A 6,637-nucleotide genomic window follows, 5' to 3' on the forward strand; every position below is an offset into this window, starting at 1 on the left:
GCATTTGTATCGAATTACAGTTTACACATAAACTTTAATTAAATATTTATTTTATTTACTGGTTATAATATAACATAACATTATATAGACCCTTATTTTCTGCCTATTTATCATTATAATTATAAACATTGTAAGTATATGTTAACGGAAATGTATGTAATCCGTCATTGTATAAAATTCCCAGGAAATGTATGTAATTCCTAAAATCGCATGGAAATGTGTGAAATAAATTATTTTATAGTACACATTTCCTAGGAAATCCATATATAATTACCTAACTAACAGTCGGAAATGTAAAACATCTAAGATATTGGAAGGTACGCGGGACGAGGGGTATGTATGTCGCAATCGGATTGTATAATCCGCCGAATTACAAACGGCCGGCATTTTGTAATATGCCGAAAATTCGTAATCAGAAATTTTTGGTTTGGATAAGGGGGTGGGTTAGGTTAGGTTCGTGTTTTTTAGAACTATACAGAAATAGGAGCCCCACGAAGTGGGGCTCCGTCGGCTCGCGACCGTCTTTTTGTAGAATGTTTGAAAAAGACGAATTTCGGCATATTACAAAATGCCGGCCGTTTGTAATACGGCGGATTATACAATCCAACTGCGACATGTACACGGGGACAGCAGGACGAGGGGACTGATTACCTTAAGGACGCTGTCACAAATCTGCGTTATAGTCCGGGATACATCGTCCATTTTTGCAAGTGATTACTATCAAGCTAATTTTTCGTGAGTAGCTTTATTTTGATGAGATGCCCAATAATTTCATGTACGAAACTCTTGTTTGTGGTAGCTACCAGAGGAAACAAGGATAAAATATTTTGATTTGATGGTTCTCAAATATTAATTACCAACTGAATGTTTTTTTTTGTTCAATCTCAAGATTATTATCTAAATTATTCGAAAAAATATTTGTCCTACAAAATCTATGGTTTGATCAAAGAGTCCCCCTTTCCAATGTGTATCGATAACGAAGTCATCATAAATGATTACTAACCAGCTGATTTTTTTATTTTCACTTATTTAATACTTGTATAATTCAACAGACATATTGTCCTACAAATTGCGTAATAAATATTTGGGTACCGTCAAATCAAAAATTTTTATCCTTGTTACCTCTGTAAGCTACCACAATCGAGAGTTTCGTACATGAAATTATTGGGCATCTCATCAAAATAAAGCTACTCACGAAAAATTAGCTTGATAGTAATCACTTGCAAAAATGGACGATGTATCCCGGACTATTACTCAAATTTAGGTATATTTAACGTCGCAACGTGGTTCGCGGGACATCACGCTCACGTAAACATAGCGCAATCCATTTTATAGACCATCTTCATACTTGATATTTTTTTTTTTTATATTTTTATTGAAATTGATTCCAGAAGATTACTGGGAACTTTAAAAAATTCATTTTGTTACTTTTATTAGTAGGTACGATCCTTATAAGTATTTTAGTGTATTCAACCAACTTAAAAAAGTGGGACTATTTTACAACAATTTGAATATGAATTGTATTATTGTATACAATATCGAAGCTTTTTAAGAAATGTATAAAATACTTTTTTAAGGACGCTGTCACAAATCTGCGCTACTCAAATTTAGGTATTTAACGTCGCAACGTGGTTCGCGGGACATCACGCTCACGTAAACATAGCGCATTCCATTTTATAAACCATATTCATACTTGATATTATTTTTTTTATATTTTTATTGAAATTGATTCCAGAAGATTACTGGGAACTTTAAAAATTCATTTTGTTACTTTTATTAGTAGGTACGATCCTTATGTGTATTTTAGTGAATTCAACCAACTTAAAAAAGTGTGACTATTTTACAACAATTTGAATATGAATTGTATTATTGTATATTGTGTACATATTTTTCATAATATATCGAAGCTTTTTAAGAAATGTATCTATAAAATACTTTAAGAATTATTATCATACATAATATTATGTTACCGGCAATATATTAAACCCGGCATTGTATTTGTATGCAATTCTTAGTAAATGTATGTTATTCCGAGAAACAGTCGGAATGCAATAAATTAAATTCGTCACATTACCTATATCTTTAAATCTGAACTTTTCCTAAGTAGCAAACACATTTGCAAATTTGGGTGGTTTTTGGGGTAGCTATTAACCAATATGAGGTCAAAACTAAAATCCAAGATGGCGCCGACGAAAATTTGAAATCTTTTCGTCATGGGTGTCATTTTCAAGGAGTTGGAGTAGCTATTAATCAATATGAGGTCAAATTTAAAATCCAAAATGGCGCCGACGAAAATTTGACATCATTTCGTCATGGGTGTCATTTTCAAAGTTTTTGGGGTAGCTATTAACGAATATGAGGTCAAAACTGAAATCCAAGATGGCGCTGACGAAAATTGTACATCTTTTCGTCATGGGTGTCATTTTCACGGTTATTAGGGTATCTATTAACCAATATGAGGTCAAAACTAAAATCTAAGATGGCGCTGACGAAAATTTTACATCTTTTCGTCATGGGTGTCATTTTCATGGTAATTGGGGTATCTATTAACCAATATGAGGTCAAAACTAAAATCCAAGATGGCGCCGACGAAAATTTTACATCTTTTCGACACGGGTGTCATTTTCATGGTAGCTATTAACCAATATGAGGTCAAAACTAAAATCCAAGATGGCGCGGACGAAACTTTTACATATTTTCGTCATGGGTGTCATTTTCATGGTTTTTGGGGTAGCTATTAACGAATATGAGGTCAAAACTAAAATCCAAGATGGCGCCGACGAAAAATTTGACATATTTTCGTCATGGGTGTCATTTTCACGGTTATTAGGGTATCTATTAACCAATATGAGGTCAAAACTAAAATCTAAGATGGCGCCGACGAAAATTTTACATCTTTTCGTCATGGGTGTCATTTTCATGGTAATTGGGGTATCTATTAATCAATATGAGGTCAAATTTAAAATCCAAAATGGCGCCAACGAAAATTTGACATCATTTCGTCATGAGTGTCATTTTAATGGTTTTTGGGGTAGCTATTAACCAATATATGAGGTCAAAACTAAAATCCAAGATGGCGCGGACGAAAATGTTACATATTTTCGTCATGGGTGTCATTTTCACGGTTATTAGGGTATCTATTAACCAATATGAGGTCAAAACTAAAATCTAAGATGGCGCCGACGAAAATTTTACATCTTTTCGACACGGGTGTCATTTTCATGGTTTTTGGGGTAGCTATTAACCAATGTGAGGTCAAAACTAAAATCCAAGATGGCGCCGACGAAAATTTTACATCTTTTAGACACGGGTGTCATTTTCATGGTTTTTGGGGTAGCTATGTAGGTATTATCAAATCCCCAATGTAACCGTCGATAAATAGGTATATTTTTCTTACTCCTTTAAAGTAAACTTAAATAAAATAACAAAAACGTAAACAACTACAGTTTTGTAGAAAGTCTTAAAAAAACAATTTTAAAGAACATTGAAATGCATATTTAGAATTTAGAAATGTAATATAAAACGCAACTCTGTGGCAATCATCATCTGTGTTTATATTCTGACAGATATTATTAACTTTAAATATATTCGCTAAACTATATTTAAAATATAGTTTATCTAAAACATTTAAACGAAGAGAATAAAATAAAAAAGAACGTGTGTGCCGAAAAAAGTGGCAGGAGTGAATTTTCTTTGGCGAGATTCATAGATACCAAAATCGCCGCCTTGCTCCATAACGCGACAGTATTACCATGACGCGATCTTGAAATTCGATGACCATCTTGGATTTTAGGTTTGGCCTCATATTCGTTAATAGCTACCCCAAAAACCATGAAAATGACACCCGTCACGAAAAAAGTCTAATTTTCGTCAGCGCCATCTTGGATTATAGTTTTGACCTTATATTCGTTAATAGCTTCTCCAAAAACCATGAAATTATGACACCCATGATGAAAAGATGTCAAACTTTTCGTCGGTGCCTTCTTGGATTTTAGTTTTGACCTCAAACGGGTTAATAGCTACCCCAAAAACCATGAAAATGACACCCATAACGAAAAGATATACAATTTTTTCAGTTTTGACCTCATATTGGTTAATAGCTAGTAGCTACCCCAAAAACCATGAAAATGACACCCATGACGAAAAGATGTAAAAGTTTTGTCGGCGCCATCTTGGATTATAGTTTTGACCTCATATTCGTTAATAGCTACCCCAAAAACCATGAAAATGACACCCATAACGAAAAGATGTAAAATTTTCGTGGGCACCATATTGGATTTTTGTTTTGACCTCACATTGGTTAATACCTACCCCAAAAACCATGAAAATGACACCCATGACGAAAAGATGTAAAAGTTTTGTCGGCGCCATCTTGGATTATAGTTTTGACCTCATATTCGTTAATAGCTACCCCAAAAACCATGAAAATGACACCCATAACGAAAAGATGTAAAATTTTCGTCGGCACCATATTGGATTTTTGTTTTGACCTCACATTGGTTAATACCTACCCCAAAAACCATGAAAATGACATCCATGACGAAAAGATGTAAAATTTTCGTCGGCGCCGTCTTGGATTATAATTTTGACCTCATATTCGTTAATAGCTACCCCAAAAACCATGGAAATGACACCCATCACGAAAAAAAGTCAAATTTTCGTCAGCGCCATCTTGGATTATAGTTTTGACCTCATATTTGTTAATAGCTACCCCAAAAACCATGAAAATGACACCCATGACGAAAATATGTCAAATTTTTCGTCGGCGCCATCTTGGATTTTAGTTTTGACCTCATATTCGTTAATAGCTACCCCAAAAACCATGAAAATGACACCCATGACGAAAATATGTAATAGTTTTCGTCGGCGCCATCTTGGATTTTAGTTTTGACCTCATGTTGGTTAATAGCTACCCCAAAAACCATGAAAATGACACCCATGACGAAAAGATGTACAATTTTCGTCGGCGCCATCTTGGATTTTAGTTTTGACCTCATATTCGTTAATAGCTACCCCAAAAACCATGAAAATGACACCCATGACGAAAATATGTAAAAGTTTTCGTCGGCGCCATCTTGGATTTTAGTTTTGACCTCATGTTGGTTAATAGCTACCCCAAAAACCATGAAAATGACACCCATGACGAAAAGATGTACAATTTTCGTCGGCGCCATCTTGGATTTTAGTTTTGACCTCATATTGGTTAATAGCTACCCCAAAAACCATTAAAATGACATGACACCCATGACGAAAAGATGTACAATTTTCGTCAGCGCCATCTTGGATTTCAGTTTTGACCTCATATTCGTTAATAGCTACCCCAAAAACTTTGAAAATGTCACCCATCACGAAAAAAAAGTCAAATTTTCGTCGACGCCATCTTGAATTGTTTCACCCCACCAATCTATTCAACAACCCATAAAAAAGAGCATCTCAGGCAAGGTCATTTTTAAAACATAATTTAAAATTACAAATAATTGGAATATGAAAGATAAACAGTTTACTCTTATAAAGTATCAAATATTTCAAATCGCGAAAACGACAGTGCACGCACAGTAATCTTTTTCTAATTCGTTTTATTTTTGGGACGAGGAGCGATACACCCGTCCTTCCAAGAGCGCTTCTGAGCGCGGTCTGACGACCCGCGAGAGCAAAATGAATGAAGAAATCGACAAGTATTTTTAATTTAGCTAATAATTGAAATAAAATTTTGATTTAGATACAAAAAAATTATCAGAATCTATAAAGGACTATATGTATATCCCTCAATAATTTATAGGTAAGAAGATAGATTAGGCTTTTAATTTTCTTAAAATTGTACCGTTTTAGACCCCATTTTTTTGCATTTTATGCGATCATTGTGCTGGGAAAATCGTATTTCAGCGACAATTTTGTAAGACGTCGTACAATTTTTATAAGATGATCGTAGATCTGAATATATTATCTTTAAATTAAGATATTACTTTGTTCTCACGTGTAATTGCTTTGAGTTAAAATGGTACCGTAAAATAGCGTTTTTTGTTAAAAATCGGTAATAGCACCCTTAAATACTTAAATGAAAATTTGATTTGATTGAATATAAGTTGATTTAAGAAATGTTAATTAGTAAGATAATATGAACATATTATTATTATTTTACGGTAAGACTGTTACCCGATTGTCTCAATAAGTGCTATAATAAAAAAAATAACAACGTGTTTTATTACAGAAATCATTTACTTTATATACATTTCCTAATACGATATTGGAATTATATATAATTCCAAGGAAGATTATACATTTACTAGGACATGTATGCATTAAATAGTTTATTAAACAATATTTTATACATTTCCTAAGTGGCATCGACATTGTACACATTTCCTATTAGTTTGAGACCCATTCGTTAAAAAGTCTTCAAATAACGTTTGTTTTATTATCTCGAAACTGCAATTAATAAAAAATGAAAATATTTTTTTTTTAATAATTAATAAAAAATATCCTGTCCAGGATTTTTCCAGTCAAACCATTTTTAATACACTTAATTTATTATAAAATTGGTCTCATTCTATTATCACGCCGTTGCATTTCGACTTATATTCGGATCTTAGACCACTAGGATTTGTATACAATTCCTTGATTTCATACATTTCCGGTA

At 33.2% G+C, this 6,637-nt stretch overlaps 1 protein-coding gene across 3 annotated transcripts in view; it reads left to right on the plus strand.

Moving 5' to 3' along the window:
- Positions 1-6,637, plus strand: part of LOC149486146 (uncharacterized) — a 117,161-nt gene that overhangs the window by 76,952 nt on the left and 33,572 nt on the right. The window lies entirely within an intron of this gene.

Source organism: Colias philodice, chromosome 9 (genome assembly GCF_061535455.1).
Source record: "Colias philodice isolate Cphi_HAF_F1 chromosome 9, ilColPhil1 Martin Lab GWU primary, whole genome shotgun sequence".
NCBI classification, from domain to species: Eukaryota; Metazoa; Arthropoda; class Insecta; order Lepidoptera; family Pieridae; genus Colias; species Colias philodice.